Consider the following 17,197-nt stretch of genomic DNA (forward strand, 5'->3'; position numbering starts at 1 on the left):
CAACTGTCACATCTGATCTGAGGTTAAATTACCGAGAGCCATAGCGAGACAGGGCCCTTATTTTCGTGGGTTCCACAATCGCTTTGTGCTCCATCTGATGATGGTAATGAAAACGGTTGGCAGAACGGCAGACGTCCAATCGTTCGCCCAACATTGTAGCTTTGCGCGTGGTTTTTCTTCCTTCTTTCGCGGTTCCCTGGGCTTCCTCAAGCAATGCTATACACTGTCATTGAAGTTGTCTATTTCCGTGGTACAACATACGCGTTGGCATCGTTTCATTATATCTCTGCAATTGATTCGTCAACCGCAGTGCTCTCGTCGCCAACTGGTACGCCGATTCAACGAACTGTCGGCCGTGGGGTGCGTTTGGCAGCCAAACGCCCGTTCTCACTACTTGGAATAGGCTGCAGACCTCTCTTTGTCGGTGACTGTTTAACCAATGTATTAGTGAACTGGGCAACGATTCGGGCTTCGGGATATTGGACGCAATGCTTAGAATAAATGAGGAGCTGGACATGTTGACCAAAAGTTGACGACCCCAGACAACAACTTGAAACATGGAAGGAACGATAAGATCTGAATCTGAATGGCATGACTAAAGAAAAGACAAAGTAGTTTCTCCAATCCAATATTGCTATGTCTGAGGATCACTTCCGAATCCGGATTTTCATCACGCTACGCGTCAAAAGCAATTTTCACAGTACACATCGAGAGCGAGCAGCGAAATCATCCCCATCATGGTGCCGAAATTTGGCCAATGTCCAAACTGGCACTAGTCGACGGTGAGAGATTGTATCCTCCCATCCTTCATCCTATTTGCATGCTGTACGGACGAAACGGAGCGCAAATTAACTTCGAACCGCCGCGTACGAACCGCGTCACCACAGGTGATGACACCTGACGATGACAGTGCGTTCGCTGCGGATGGTCGCTGCGCGCATCAGACAATTGAGTGACAAAATCCAATCAAGCGGACGCACCACGACACGCCGGTGGCCGGCCACCGGCTGGAGGTGAACCTTGAAGTTCTGATTGAGGAATCGGTTGGTCAGTAGTGGGGAAAGGGTGAGGTGTTTTAATATCACTCCAGAATCCTTCTCCTCTCTCTCTCTCTCCCTGTCTCTCTATGTTGAGTGATGGAACCGTCTAGGTTGATCATGGACGACGTGGTCGTTGTTGTCCCGAACCAAGGTCAACTGGAACTAGGCCATCCAAGTGAGAGAGAGATACAAAAAAAGGATGCCAGCAAGGATATTTGGTGGTCAGTGGTAGTCCCATTCCGTATGATGGTTGATGTCGTACAAAATTAATTACACCTCGTCTACATCGGAAGCCTGAACCCTGCTCGGAGGCACGCGCTCCAGAATGGCTGCTCCAGTGGTTCTGTGTGCAAAGCAAGGCGCTTCCTCCCGGGGGCTTCCGACGGGATTGCGTGCCAGGTTCGGGGGCCATGGTGAGCTATAATGAAATTAGGTGCGAGCCCACCATCACTGTATGATCGGTGCCAAAGCAAGCACACACCTCCTGATGGTGCACGGCCGCCGGTGACTACATATTCTTCTGGAGCGCATTGTGAATGTATGCTCCTCGCACGTTGAAAGGCCGAATTGAAAATTTAATAAACTTTGATTGGACGGCAACTTTCTGCCAGCGGCCCTATTAGAGATAGGGAGAGAGAGAGGTCTGGATGTTCTTTTGCTTTAGAACGAGCCCCGTTTTGGTTGTGGTTTTAAACGGTTGGCCGTTTCAGTGTCTTCCAAGTCGTCGTGTCGAGTAGCGTGTTAAAGCAAATGTTCAAGTTATAATTTAAAGTGATTGTAGCAATTGTAGCAACGCCATTAGCGTGGCGAAATGATGGCTCCTTCGGAGCAAACGCTCCACTGCGAAGGCACAAAGAGCCGCTGGCCAGCTTTCGTTCCTCGAGTCTTCGCGGTGGAGCAATATAATAAACTGCGGCTTCATCGGATAATCCAGCTCAATTCACAGCCCGGAGCCCGTCACTCCGCGTGTAGCATGCGTACCGGCGTACCGGAAAGGTTGCTGCTTGGTTGTGTAGCAATCGGTAGCGGTGCATACGGTGCGACCACCTCCGCCAGCTCCGGTATCCAGGTGTGGCGGTCAGCCCTGTATGCGTGTGTGTGGCTGGCGTTTTCCCTCCCCTTTTCCAAACCACATTAAACAGATATCCGATGCCGCTGGTGCCGCACTAGCAGCAGTGGGCCATTGAGGGCTCGCGGTCTCTAGCCGTTCGTTCTTTCAATGTGGCAGCGAAGCCTAGCCGCCGACCGGTGAAAGTCCGTGCGCCGTAGCAGCAGTTGGCAGCAGCAGCAGAAGGCAACAGAATTGGTCGAAAATCTAATACGCAACGATTCGGATTCGATTATTTTCGCTTCATCAAGACCATTTCCGGCATCGCGCATCTACACCACCGGTGCGTGGATTCGGCTCGGATTTCGCGTTTGCCACTACTTATACCACCGGACCTGACGATGATTAAATGAAATCTATTTCGCTTGCTCGCTCGGAACTCGCGTCCATTTGATTTTGGGAACGAGATTTACCGGGACTTAGCATGCGCGCGCTCGCGCGCCTGGTGGTCAATTAGATTTATGTGAACCACTTGCTACTACTACTACTACTACTGCCATGGCGTCGTAAATGGATAAAGTGCCGATCTGATCTGGTGTTTGATTTCGGATCCGTTACAAATCTTTTTGGGCTACCAATACACCACTGCCCCGCTTGTAGGAAAGCGAAAATGTGGTGCCAATGAAATCTAAATTGACCCAAAAACGTGGTTACACACGCACCACACACCACATCTATATTGGCCACTTACCGTTGGTGCTTCCTTCCGGTAACTGCTGCTGTTGCCGCCACTTCCCATTTGCACACCACATGACCATCATGTGATGATGATGATGATTGGCGACGCACGGAGTGGCGAGTAGTCTTAGGAAGAGCGTGCGATCGGTATTTTTGTAACCGTTTAATTCCGCGCGGCACAAATTAGAAGTTTATTTACGAAGCCGAAGCAATGGTGCGTTTTTAATTTGTTTTTTTGTTTTTTAATTGAGCGAACGCGAGAACCTCTCATCCCGCCGTTCCATCCCGCCACCAGAAAGTGCTTGGGGTTGTAGTTGAGGGCAGTTAAAAATTAATTTGGCCGGAAAATTTTCCAACGCTTTTACTTTCACCCGACAGCCCATTGAGATTGAGTAGGTGAGAGACCACCAGCAAGATGGTGCCCGAGGTGTGAGCTGAACGGGGTAAAATTAATGTTGGCCACACGGCACGGGGAGCACTAGTGGGAAACTCAACGGTTGGCCCTGCGTTTTTGCTAGCCGGGGCTAATGCCAGGGAGTTAGGGGACGGAAAGGTGAAATAATGGTGTCTGCTAGTGGCTTTTCGGACGAAAACATCCGAAAAACATTCGTGGAAAGGTTGTTCGACTCGCTCATTCTGGTGCTACTGGGCACGGGGTTTGATGAGAGAGAGAGAGCAAGAGAAAGAAAGAAACAGGGCGCACGTGTTACGCTAAGTGGAGGCGCTGGAGTGTGTGTCATAAATTTGTCAAGCTGGACCCGGAACAAATTGCTGCTGTGACATACACGCGCGTGCGACACACCGTGCGCCAAATAGAGGCTTGACTGCTAGCAGATGGAACGAATGGCGTTTGTGCGTTTTTTTTTGGTTCGCACGAGCCTATCGCACGAATAGTGAGCGCCACCAGTCAGTCCGGTCGGGACCGCATTTGTGTGTTTGTAGCCTACCACAGCTATGAAGCGGCGGCATTTTAGCGGTAGCAGTTTTAGAGGAAAATTATGCAAACCGCCTCCTCCAGCGCGGAGTAGGGCGAAGAAAATGGGAGACATGCTCGCTGCTACAGGTTTGTTCAAGGACGGTGTCGTCGCTTGAATTAATCGATAGTGTACCGCCTTGCGCCCTGAAACATAAATTAAATGTAGAAGCCAGCTTGAGGCTCGTTTCAAATTATGTTTCTGTTGCTCGAGTCGAGATGCTTTCCTTTACGTATTTTCCATTTTAATATGGTTACTATCAAAGATATTCTCGATATCGAATAACTTTGGTAAACTATATGCTCAAAGGTGGCGGGAGAAACAAAGCAAACCATATGCTCATAGATTGTTAACCACCAGGACGTCCTTGGTTCGATCCCAGTTGATGCAAATCCCTGAAAAAGAACACATAGGTAAGGAGTAACCCAATTCCATGGTTCATAGCGCGCGTTTCAAATGATATTGAATCCTACAATGAAATGTGCATATAATATACATTGCACCTCCTCATGTAATGCTAATAAACAACATATTTGCCCTGTTATTGTAAGCGGAAAAAAGGGTGGTAATAAAAGGTCTTGTATCTCCTCAGTATATTCTTCTTTTGCCCACAAAATAACCATGTCAAGAGGAAAATGGTACCAGTTTTTTTTTATTCTCCACGACTTATCGATTTAATCTGCTCCACCCAACGGAGGAGCTGGGTCGGTTCCTACAGTCGCCTGTTCGCGAGGACAGAAGAGAGCACATTTGAGGAAAGAATGTTCCTCTTCACGGTGCACAGCTGCTTCTGTTGGAAAATGTAAATCCACCGAAGCTCTCATAGCCCCAACACACACACACATCTTTCGTACGTGCCATTACTCGGATTATCTACGATGACACACACACACAAGGACAGTGTGATCCCTAGTAGATGTGGGGAAAAAAATGGAGCAGCTCTAGAGTGGCCATAAGAAATCGCAGTTCCACGGATGCATATGCATGCTGTCTCTGAAGGTGTAGTATGTATGGTACTCCGGTCGTGTCGGGAACTGTCGCGCTCTCGCCCGTGAAAGCATCTGCACCGTCGTACACCAAACGTTGCACCAAACGTTCCTCGATCCTCGCCATGCACCTGTTTCCGTGAAATGCAGTGCGCACCGCGTGAGGTACCACGCGGGGGGGGGGGGGGGGGGGAAATGCTGTTTTGCCCATCGAGCCCATCGAGCGAACGAGCGCTCGCTCGTTTGGTTTGGGGATTGGAGGAGGATGGTCGTGATTGAAAATAAATATAACCTGGCGGTGGTAACATGGAAAAACGTTTTCTCTCTCTGGGTCCGTGGGTCCCCCCCGAAAAACCTGCCCCATTACGACTGTGTGCTCGATCGTGTGCGGTGCACGGTCGTCTGATTGGAAAAGATGATATTTTCCATTCGCTGGCGACAGGCAGCAGCGTCGTTGTCGTCGTCGTCGTCGGAGAAGTCGCTGGCGACATTAAATATGCCAGCATTATAGCAGCTGGAACGACCATTCGTCTCCTGTAGCTGTGTGCGATGCCAAAACGATGCCATTTCAATGTGATGTAAAATTAATGCACTTTCTCCCGCGAGTCGTACAACAGCAGCAGCGGCAGCATCAGGACTCTTCGTGGTCTCGTGGTAAGGGAAAAATGATGTGGAAAACATTTCCACATCATTGGTGTAATAATGGGAGTGTTTTTTTTCCCCTCCAAACAGCCAACTCTATCCCCTGGCTCGATAATGGTGATGGATCGAGATCCATCGAGGATGAACGATTTTCCGGGTGGGGGTCCCGGATGGATCAGATATGACAGCTGTCTGCCAGCAGCAGCAGGCCGTGCTGTTGCTGTGGGCTAAAAATGGCCACTTCACTAATGTCATACCATCTCGGTGAGGCGCTCGATCCTAATGCACTACTCAGCTGCAACGTACAACCGATGACCACACACTACCGCCTTGTCGCAGACGATTATGAACGCTGCCAGGCGCTGCACTTTATGCGACGCAAACATAGGTCATTGGACCTCCGCTTCGCTTCCCTTCGCCGCCACACGCACTCGCTCGCTCGCTGTCAACGATGCGCGGTATCGCGGTTTGTGGGAATGCACGTGGAGGAACGAAGCGCATGTCCTGCGAACATGCTGCTGCTGCTGCGTGCCGGTTGCATAGATCCACTTCACAGTCGTCACAACAGTTTGGGGAATCGGGATTGGTACGTACCCAGACGATGTCCCTGCTGCCCAAAACCAAACGATGCAAACGCGGTGGTGCTACGACTTGGTCATCACTACGCGGCAGTGGCTGCCACGGGGGGCGCGCACTGCTCTGTGGCCATGTCATGCCATGACTTTCGCCACTTCTCCGCCACCGTTGGTGGTGGTGGTTGTGGTGGTGGTGGTTTGTGATGCTGCCTGCTGCATTCAGAGCATTGGTGGAGTGCACTTTCGCGAGATCAACCGTTAAGAAGGGGTACGGCGTGCTGTGCGACCGTCCTACTAAGTCTCTGCCAAAACTAATATATTGCCCCGATTGGTGGTGGTTTTGCGTGTGTAGTGCTCCGAGGGAAGGGTCTGGCCTTTATCGGGACCAGCGGATCCGAGCGTAACGGGAAAATGGGAGGACAAGATGTTCTGCACCGCGCCGATCTCGCCGAAGGTATCCGGAATGGACTCCCAGCAACGATCCTGTTTCACTGCAACAACAGCAGCAGCAGTACGGGATCTGTGTACGGCCCGGTGAAGGTATCCGGCCTCATCCGGCAAATGTATAATTTCGTTGGCTGTCGGCCAACCTCCAACCGCGGTGTGGTGTGTGGCAGAGAGATGTTTGAAGTCGGACACAACACCTGAAGCGTCATGTTTTTCGTGGAAATACCACAGGAACAGAGGGTGCAGGGTGGGTGTCCAAGGGTGTGTGACGTCTTCGGGTCTTGGCGCAAATAGGGAAGCTCCTATATTTCCTTGCTCCATGTTGTGAGGTGTGTGAGTTATGCTTTCATGTGTCCGTCCGTCCGTCTGTCTGTCTGTCATGCGGGGAGTCTTGCAAGAGGAAATGCAGGCTGTAACACTCCGGTAACACTTTTCCAAATGATTACCTCGGTTTTCCCCTCTATCTACCTCAGCTTATCATCCTTCCCTCGGATGCTCCGATGGAGGAAGATGTTTAACATGTTATCTCGATCCCCCCCTTCTTGTGGGGCGTCGACGACGACATGGAATCGGTTGAACCACAACGAAATGGTGTTCTGTGGAAGGTGGGATGTAATGTTATTTATCAGAGACCGGATCTTTCGTGGTCAAGCAAAAGTGACCGGAATGAGGAAGGGAGGGAGGGTCGCGCCGTTAGCCTTTTGATAAGGTGCCGCAGATACGTTTGCCCGGCCATATACTGTGGGCTGTGTGTGTGTGAGCACTTGGTTTAAAGAGGATCTGTACCGAGAACGGGGGAGAAGCGCTCGCTTCCGTTCGTTTTACAGCAAACCTCGCTTCTCCTCCTACCGAAACACGGAATACTGCAATTTATGACTGCAATGACCACTGGCTGCAGCCTACAGCCGAAGAAGATGTACTATTTATGCGGCTAGTAGTATGTTGGGGACTGGTTTAGCACCAGAGAGGGAGGAGCGTAATGGATGTTTAATTATTATTTGCTGCGCTACTTAGAGCCGGCTTTGGTGGCCTTTAGTGTTGACTAGAACCACCACTAAGTCCAGGTTATCGTTACCTGGCTGGCCGGGGCCTTTGCTGGCAACGTGAATGTATTAGCACATCTTAACGCAGGTTTTGTGGTTGTGATTCGCTAATTGATTCTCGCTTTAAACTTTTCAACTATACTAACACCGTACAGGGTGCGCCATCTAGACGGGATCTATTTAAATGTTGAATAACTTGGTCATATTTCAGTCGTTTTGGACAAGTAAGGTAGTTTCTGAAACGTAAGACTATGCTTTTTTATGTTATGAAACGATTGACGCAAAAAAAACGGAAAAATTGAAAATAATCCTTCAACTATGAAAATTATGCGTGCTTATGGGTCGTCTGTAAGGCTATTGGAACAGTAACATGTTTGTCGGCGAACTGAAGACAATTGAAGAGCTAAAAGCCACTATCAGATCGGAAATTGCTGCTATTACACATCAAATGTTGTCAAATACAAAGAAATTCCCAAAAAAGGGACGCTTTTTGTGTGTCTAATGGAGTCAGTCATTTGATCGTTATTATATTCTGAGTGAATTGTTAATACCTGACATTGTATAACCTAAATAAATTTGTTTCATTTCCAAAATCCACTGAAAAATGCTGAGGCTCACACCGTACAAGCGGTAACTACACGCTAGGCAACAGTCACTATTAATTAATCAATTATTGGTTCGATTGCATGCAAACATCTGTTCAAAATCCAGCATCGATAGCCCAACTAATTGGCTCAACTTCCGAACGATTGTGTGCTTGTTTGTGTTGCCATTCGACTAGGACTCCCGCGCTTCTCCTATCCACAGGACAATCGTTTGGTTTGGTCATCGAACTGGGTGGCCACCACCTCAACCTTACGTATGGCACGACATTTTATGCCTTAATTCCCTCCGGAGAGACAAAGAGAGAGAGAGAGAGAGCAACCGAGAACGTCCAGGTCTGGGCCGGTGTGGAAAGTCATTAATATTTCCTCGCATCCAGAGGGATTTCAAATCGTGCGCCTCTCGATTATGTCGTTTTGGCGTCAGCAATTTCGCATTCTCGCTCTCCCCCCAGGAGACGCCACTCTTCGTTGGTGGTGGTGGTGGTGGGACGATAAACTTTCGACAACCGCACAACCACCGGTCCCGGCCCAGCGCGTGTTGACGGGACGGTTGATTTTTGGGGCATTCGGATTCTGTCACCAAGTCCTTCCCATACCGTGCCGTGCGGCCATGCCATGTGCAGGCAGCAACACAAAAATCAATGGCTGATTCTAAAATACGTTGGTCTTTGGCCAACGACCGGCGGTCCCCGTCCCCGGAGCGGGGAGAGAATGATATTAGCATTTCATTTCGGTCAACGGATTTGGGATTCTCGCAAACACTTCGCTGCCGCATCGCTTCACCTCGGGGTGGTTGTCTCTCGAGCACCCGAATATGGACCAGTGGTTGGTATTGCGGCTCTCCGGCCCCGACGGAGAGACCAGCGCATAAACCATTAACTTTAGTTTTGGGTCTTTGGGCGGCCGGCCGGCGGTCCAACAGATTTCACATCCATTCGCTCGCCATCGGGGCATTGGTTCCGGTGGCCATCGATCCCCGAAAAAGGTCCCAAGGCCCCAAAAACCGAGGGACTGCCCGGAGTATGATAATCATCACTCAAGGCGAAACGGCTGATTTCGGGCCGTTGTTTGGTTGGTTGGTTGGTTGGTTGGCCAATACCGTGATAATACCTTTTTGCGGTCTTGGAGCGAGGCAGCTCGGAGTAGCAGTCCACTTTGGGTGGAGGGTGGTGGATAAAAGACACACATTTTTTAAGCTTCCACCCTCCCACCGAGGGGGAACGTCCACGTACCTTGTAAGCTCTTCAGTGTGGAAGACATGCGACGATGCGATCGATCACGGCGTGGTGCTCACCTGTCTTGCTGGATTCGGTTTTATCGATACTTTCCATAGCTCAGACGTTCAGGGCTGCTGACTCACACCGGCGTGTGTACCGATGTGCCGTATCGAACCGGTTTCCTTGACCTTACACCACCATCGGGACATTGGGGCCATTTCGGCGGAGTGGTGTGGAGATTGTTAATATTTCCATAACAACCACGATGACGACGATGATGGGGCGGTCCATGGGGACCTGAAGGAGGAGGAGGTCATTTCTTTTGCCGACGGAACGGACGGACGGACGGCCGGTCGCCGGCTATGACTTCATGCGCCTTTATGAGCATTCCATGCGGGGCACATCCGACGACGCAACAAACGCCAGTTGGTCGGCCGGGAATTTGCTAAATGGTCTGCTAGCCAGTGCGCCATGACCGCCGCCGCCAGATGTGTTTAGGGTCAATTGGAAAAGGTCATCACAAACGCTGTGGGGTGGGTAAAAGGCCAATTGGTTGTAACGCGACCGAGAGAAACGGGGGGCGGGGGGTTCCGGAATCCTCATTACGATTCCGAGAGCATGCCGGCGCTTGATGTACCATTTCCCTTTCGATTAATGATGATTGCTTTTCCAGTGATTTATCAGCGTTTCCACACGGTTCGGGGGCGCGTTTCGAGTGGGTTTCCCAATGCTACAATGTTCGGATCGTAACGGTTGTGATGCTGCTGCTTCGAGATGTTGACGATATCCGACAGAGGCCGCAGAGAGAGATGCTTCCCAGAAATGCGCCACAAGTAGCAGCAAAAGTGGAGCATTCCATGTTGCACATGGATTATTTTCCTTGCGGGACAAGTTCCTGGAAAATCATCTGGATTCGGTCGATTTGTTGATATTACGGCTCCGGTATTCGGAACGCTCGCTCGTCGAAGAGACCGATGGTTTAGTGTACTTATATCTGAGTCCCCGAGAGTGTCCTAAGAAGTAAACCATAAACATTCTGAAGGACTTCCACAATCCAATTCAAGGGAATGTACGGCAATCTCCAGTCCATGTAAGGCCAACACTTGGACACTGAATCGCATAAGTGGTGAGCGAGGCATTCGAGGTCGGTTGAAGAGAAATAGAGGACCATCAGAACCATCTGCAACCGATCCCCATTTTACACGGAGAGTGTCGATTTGTGATGCTCCCATATTGGCTCTTCTTGGAGCACCAGATGATGGTCCGTGTTTTTGGCCGCGAATACAAGGCATCATCAGTGCACACTTTCACACAGTGCCGTCACCACTCATCCCGGCCCGGGGTATGATGTGTGTGTGTGGTCATAATGTGCTTGACATTGAATATCGCCGCTGCCGCCGCCGGTGCCAATTCGTCTCACATCGACAGTCACGCCACCAGACGTGGTGTGGTGAGATCAGCTGGAGTCCAGTGCTGCTGGATGCTGCTGCAGCGCCCGGGCCTGGGGTGGGTGTCTTTTTATGAAAATTTATCGACCGTAAAAATGGCGGACGCGGATGACTGTATACGCGAATGGCGACTGCGGTGGTGCGCTTGGCCGCACTGCTGCCTCCCCTGGTTATCGGAGCAATAGAATCAGATCGGGGCGACTGTTTTTACGGTTCCGAGAGCAGCGTTTTTGCGTTGTTGTAGATCGTGCTTCCGGATGCTGTATGGTTTGCGAACGAAAAAGCAACCGCAGCTCATTAGTCCTCCTCCCCGGCTAGTTCCAGTTGATGGACTGCGACGTAGATTGTTGATTGTACCGACCAGCCACAGCAGCAGCAACAGCAACAGTAGTATGACGATTCGCGCCCATTTATTGTATTGTTTGATGTGAGATTCCGAAAAAAAAAACGATCCGATCCCCCACCCCATTGACAATGACGATGATGACGACTCTGATCTGATGCGGAAGATCAGTGGCCGTGCCGTGGCATGGCGCGGCGTTTGTTATGGTCAGGCGGAAGTCATTTTCATTCTCACCGGAGCGAACCACATGTGCTGCCTGCCGTTGATTGTCACCATCTTTTATTCACGAATCTGGTCGGCGGTGAGTGGCAGGCGCGAGGTGTGGTAGAAGGAATTATTTTAAGCAATCGACAGTGACAAAAATCGGAGATACAAACGGACTAGAGCTAGTGACAGTTTTTCTCGACTCGAGTGCTCGAGGTTCGGGCTCTCGCGGTCACTGGGGTGTTGTTTTTGGTGGCTCACAGCCTCACGCTTCCGGTGTTTTCCTCCTCCTCACGGCCACCTTTACAGCCTTCAAATGGCCTGCACCATTGACTGATCCCAAAAATAGCAACACCACAACCTCGTCACATCACTGGTCGGACTTCCGTCCCACCCGCCCGACTTTTGAGATTTGTTTTCCTCGATCACCGTTCGATCGTTTTACGGTACGACGTCCGAAGCCAACACCAGCGATAAGGCTAGCGGTGTGACGGCGGCCAAGGAAAATAGACATCCAACGAGGCCGGGCTCTCAATGATGGCGCAGTCCCAGGGGTCAAGGGAGGAAGGACTCCTCACTCCCCCACTGTGACCAACCGTTCTCCTCGAGAGGGGAGACCACACTCTCGAATGTTGATACTCTCGTTTACTGCCTGCAATCGGGCCGCTTCCGGTTCCGGATGCGGGTTTTAGGTTTCTTCGTGACTTTTGTTGTGAAGTGGGAGAACCTTTTGTATCGAGGGGGTGCCTTCGTGTGGCGTTCAACGGGGGATGGTAATTCAACAGGAAATTATGGTAATTCTGTGTGTGTGTGTGTGTGTGTGTGTGTGTGTGTGTGTGTGTGTGTGTCGTTTACATAAACTCGAATGGAGTCCATGGAGAGGGCCACACGACCATATGGTCACGATTTGTGAGAGAAGAGAATGTTGAGCCCTGAGTCTGTAAGTTGTAGAACCTCAAATCTAAATCCTTAAACCCCTATGTTATTGGCTCTTGGGAATGGATTTATTATTCGGCAGAGGCGTACCATTATTAGTTGAGATTAGGTCTAGCTCTCCAAAAAAAAAAAAAAAAAACCGGGGTCCAAATAGATGTCGCATTTCGGGGGAAGACTTGAAGAGTGGCTCAATAGCTCAATCGCTGACGATGCAGTATACCTCGGTATACCAGCCCCCCCCGGGCTAATGACAAATACTGTTCTATTCTCCCGTGAAGCTCCTGTTGGCCTGAGTCCAATCTTCGCTCGTGATGAACTATGGCTCGCTAAAGTGCATTCGACAGCTTAATGGGTCTGAACTGTCAATTTTCGACTGCAGCAGTGTTGTTTTCTCGACAATACACAAGAAGTGTTCCAAGTTTCCCATCCTAGCAGGTCTGGCAATTCCTCCAAGTCTAGGCATTTGGCCGATTGTGTTTGATATTGAAGACGGAAGATTGGAAGAACTGCTCGATCCTCGGATACTTCTCGAGTCGATCTCGACTCGATTTCGCCTCCTCTCGACCCTCCCGATGTTTATTGATAGCAAAAGCCCCTCACTATACGTCACTTCTCCTCTTTTCCTGTCTCTCTGTCTCTGTCTCTGCCGCTCCCTGTTCCAATCATTAACAATATTTCATCCAACCCACCTAACCCGTACCGCATCCTGTCCCTATCCGGACCCCAGTTTCTCGCACCGGGGGAGGAAACCTTTTTCGAAAGACATAAAATCGGCATTTCATTTACATTTCTGTTTTTCTTTCTCTCTTTCCATGTCTTTCTCCGTTTACTTTCAGACGTGATACGCGGCCATCAGCAGCAGCAGCAGCAGCAGCAGCAGGTCCCCTATACTATACTACTCTGGGTCTGGTGACGGCTATATGGCCGCGGTAGTTTTCTAAATATACCAGCGTGTCTACCGCTCGGTCGCGGTTTCTGGCACACGGACGCACCCTTCGACCGGCGCCCCCACAGTCCGCGCCACACACTGACACACACACACACACACGGCGGAACCCCTCATCGCTCTCTATCTCTCTTTCTCTCTCTCTCTGTGTCACGGGCTGGATGGTCTACTCTGGGCCGGGGAACTCGAGAAATCCCCTAAGTCCGCCGTCCGACTACTCCAGGCCAGTCCAGGTCGCCAGTTTGTATTCCGCGCGTGGTTCTCTCTACTACGTATGGAAAGTGTCTCCTTTGCGTGCGTTGGTCTAGGAAGCAGTCAAACGACAACCGATTCATGGGTTTCGGATACACTGCTGCGGACTGCGACGACGACGACGACGACGACGAAAGTCAACTCTAATTAATTATCCACCGCGCGTAGACGTAAAACTGCGACTTCCCTGTTTGGTTTGCGATGGGAAGAGTCACACCGAGAGAGAGCGAGAGAGAGAAAGAGAGAGAGGACCCGTATGTGTGCGTGTTTTGGGGTGCGATCGTATTGTGCAGGCTGGCAGCCAGGAGGTGAGGGCGATTGAAACACGCACGCACCGCGCAGGCGTTAAGGGCCTGACGTTGTTGGTTGTGCGTTACCAACACGGCCCGTTACGGCGGGCGCGGCGGTCCACGGCGGTGGTTGACGCGTGCGCGGCCACGATCACGATCTTGCGCTCGCTGCTCCCGCGTTCGATGATGGCGTATAGTAGAGGCCTCTCGGAAGTGAGCGAGCAGCAGCAGCAGCAGCAGCGAGTACAGTGAAGCATCTCCCGGTAGAGGCCCCGACACCCGACGATCCCCGATACCCTCGGCTCGGTTCGGCTCGAGGGGATGGCGATGGCGATAGTAGTTGCGAGAAAGGCTTCCAATCCGGCGGTTGTTCTGTTCCCTGTCGCCGCAGCGCATTAGCAGCAGCCGCGAGTGCAAACAAGCGCGAGCGAGCGCGCGCGCGATCTTGTGAAAACCGCGCGTGAAAATCCGTGAATACGAACGATTCGACGATCGATCGATCGTGGTGGGGACTTTAAAATAGTCTCCAATCATCGCAGTACTCGTGCCGCGGGTTTGCAGGCTCATAATTTTTCCTTCTCGTTCGTGCTGCTGCCATTGGAGGCATACATTGCGCTTGGAAAAATCATTCAGCCTCAGCGCGCGCTCGTGTGTGTGTGTGTGTTTTGATGCGTGAAAGGGCTGCTAGCTGCGCCTCTCCCGTTGTGTGGAAAACGGGGAACATTCTTTCCACAAGAGAGAGAGGAGAGTGGGGAGGTCAGTGGTGCATCCGCCTTCGGGGGCCCCCCTAACATTGTGGAATTCCGGCCCGGGAATGGTGAATAGAAGTGGTGCACGATGTGCTGCGTGCTCAGGATACCCTGGGGTATGGACGGCATGGACGTTACATTCCTCGTTGAGTGAGGTTTTCCCAAGGGAAATGATGCTGATGATCACCGTCGTCGTCGTCGTCGTCATCGAGGGAACTGTTTGCTGTGTTCGATACTGTTGTCGATTGGTCTTGTCGATACTCCGGAACGACCTTGAAATGGATTTAGAAGTGAAACCGGGCCTTTGATGGCCCGGAGGGGGAGGTGTAACCCTTCGCGATCGATCTTCGCCAAGAAAGCGAAGGAAGTGTGATTTTCTTGAGGCCAAGACGATTGACGATTGACGGTCGCTCGTTAGAGGTTTGGCTTGGCCCCGTTGCATTTGGCCAAGTAGGCGCGCACCCAAAGCACTCGATCGGCTCGACATTGCGTTATCCTCGATCACGGATCGGATCGAATGACGGACGGTGGCGGACTGTCTGCAGTGTGTGTGCGTGTGTGTATGCGAGAGCACTCTGTGCGGTGCAAGGCTGCGAGTAGGGTTGGCCAACGTCGAACGCCGCCACCAAAGATGCGCTAAAAATAGTGAAGAAAAGGAAAAGTAGGAGCGTCGAGCGGTGCTGATCGACCAGAGCGCCAGCAGCCGCGAGGGGGTTTTACGATGTTTTTCATGTTCACCCACAGCCACTTCGATCCTCGATCATCATCATCATCATCATCATCATCGATGTCAGGAGATTTGCGATTAACAAACCCGGACTGGTGTGCGCGATCGCAGTGTGCTTAGGAGCATAGCAGACTGCTGACTGCTCTCTGCATTCAGCATGGCTACTGTTGCTATGTTTGGTTGCTTTGATCGAGATGCTTTTTTCGTTTTTTCGCTTACCAAAAGCGGGTTTCACTTATTCACGTTCTGATGCTTTTTGATGCTAGGGGTGCTAGTTGCTGAGTGAGACAGCATTTTTGGCTCCAGAACATTTCCTAATAATATCAGTGTAAACGCTCCCGTGGCTGGCCTGGGTTAAAGCGGACGGTAGCTGCACCAGAAGATTCTGCGCGAAGAAGTAGGTGGCGAGTGACGTGGCGACCTTGGGACGAGAAAGCTGCACGCTACGCCCCCAACCCCCACCCGCCCAACCCCCACAGTTCGCACGCGATTCTCAATGAATGACGCTTTCGACTACTACTACAAACATCTGTTCCTTCTGAGTGAGTTACACGTGCGTTACGTCCCCGGTACCGGTTGCGCCGTCTGCGTCGCTTTACTCACCGCATCCCACACCCCCGCCGCTACTGTGCTACTGACGTTAATCCTGTTAACCGCTACGGGCTACAGGAAATGGGTTACTTCGCACCGCTTCCTTCCGTTCTAAACTTACCGTTTGGACCTTGACTACTGTAAGCCATTAACAAAACCAGTAAACTGGGAGGCCGGGAGGTTGTGGTGTGCAGATGAGCCGTGGGCGAGCGTGTCTACCGACGACATACAGGCCTCTCGCACGCACACATGTTCCTCCTAATGGTGTTACCTTGCGAACCCTTTTATCCCGTTCTTCCTACTCTAGCTCCTCACAAAATAATTCAAAACCACCTTTTCCTTCCGAGGCAGATTATTCTGGCAAACGCTTTTCGTGAAGTTTCCGTGAAATAGGATTACCGATGATGCTGTTGTTTGTAGAACTCGGGTAGAGAGTTGTGGATAGTGAGTAAACCGCCAGGAGGAGGCCACGTTGGTTGGTGTTGGTGTTGAGCCGGTCTTTTGTGAAGTGAGAGTTTGTAAGAATTAATCAAGAACATAATCCAGAATTACCAAGAACCGATTGTTTCGTCACCGTTTCGTGAGGGTGCGCGGCACCTCACGCGCATCTTTACGCAGATTACGTTGAAAAGGACCCTTCCCCATTAAACCCCCTTCAGATCTCTGCGGGTAATTAGACAAATAGAATTTTGTTTTTGCCATTGTAAAAATCATTTGCCTGGACGTTCGCTGCATTACTGTATGCAGAACAACATTTGCAGTGAATTGTTTGTAACTCTTGCAATGAGGTGCTCATTTTGTTTCCATTTTGTTGAAAAGCCATCTCGCGAGGTTGAAAGAAACTTCGATAATGGTTTCCATAATATTTGCTGTATACATTCCTTCTCGGTTCCATTACTCGGTTCCATTACTAGCTCTCCTATTTCCCTACCCATTCCTCATTCCTTCCCATCCCAGAGGTTCTATGCGTCGTCTACTACTGACCATGGTGTTTAACAAAGCAAGCGATGTTTACACTAACCTACTGCGGATGCATTTATTCTAACAAACCCCGCTTTGAGCCCTGGTTCATCGATCGTTATCAGTGCAATCGGCTATCACAAATGGTGTCGACGATGAAAGTGCTAGTGCCAGCTCGCCACCACCATCGGGAGTGGGCTAAATGGATGGATAATGGATGGATCGATTTGGCTCGAGACCCCTGACGCAGGTTCTGCAGAACAGAACCAACCTCCTCAGCTCATGTTGCTCCATGTCATACAACACCGGAACACACACACACACACGTACATACATGCCGAGAGCCGCGGAAAATCGATTGTTTGCCAATCCGTGACCCGCGGAGCGGCACTCTACATGTGCGCGCGCTGGAAAGCTCATTGTTGGGCCCGGTTGC

The 17,197-nt window shown here is 50.9% G+C and overlaps 1 protein-coding gene across 1 annotated transcript in view; it reads left to right on the forward strand.

The window, feature by feature from the left end:
• The window catches only part of LOC125950173 (mucin-5AC-like), a 60,337-nt gene that overhangs the window by 13,345 nt on the left and 29,795 nt on the right, over nt 1-17,197 (forward strand).

The sequence above is a fragment of the Anopheles darlingi genome, chromosome 2 (genome assembly GCF_943734745.1).
Source record: "Anopheles darlingi chromosome 2, idAnoDarlMG_H_01, whole genome shotgun sequence".
NCBI lineage: Eukaryota > Metazoa > Arthropoda > Insecta > Diptera > Culicidae > Anopheles > Anopheles darlingi.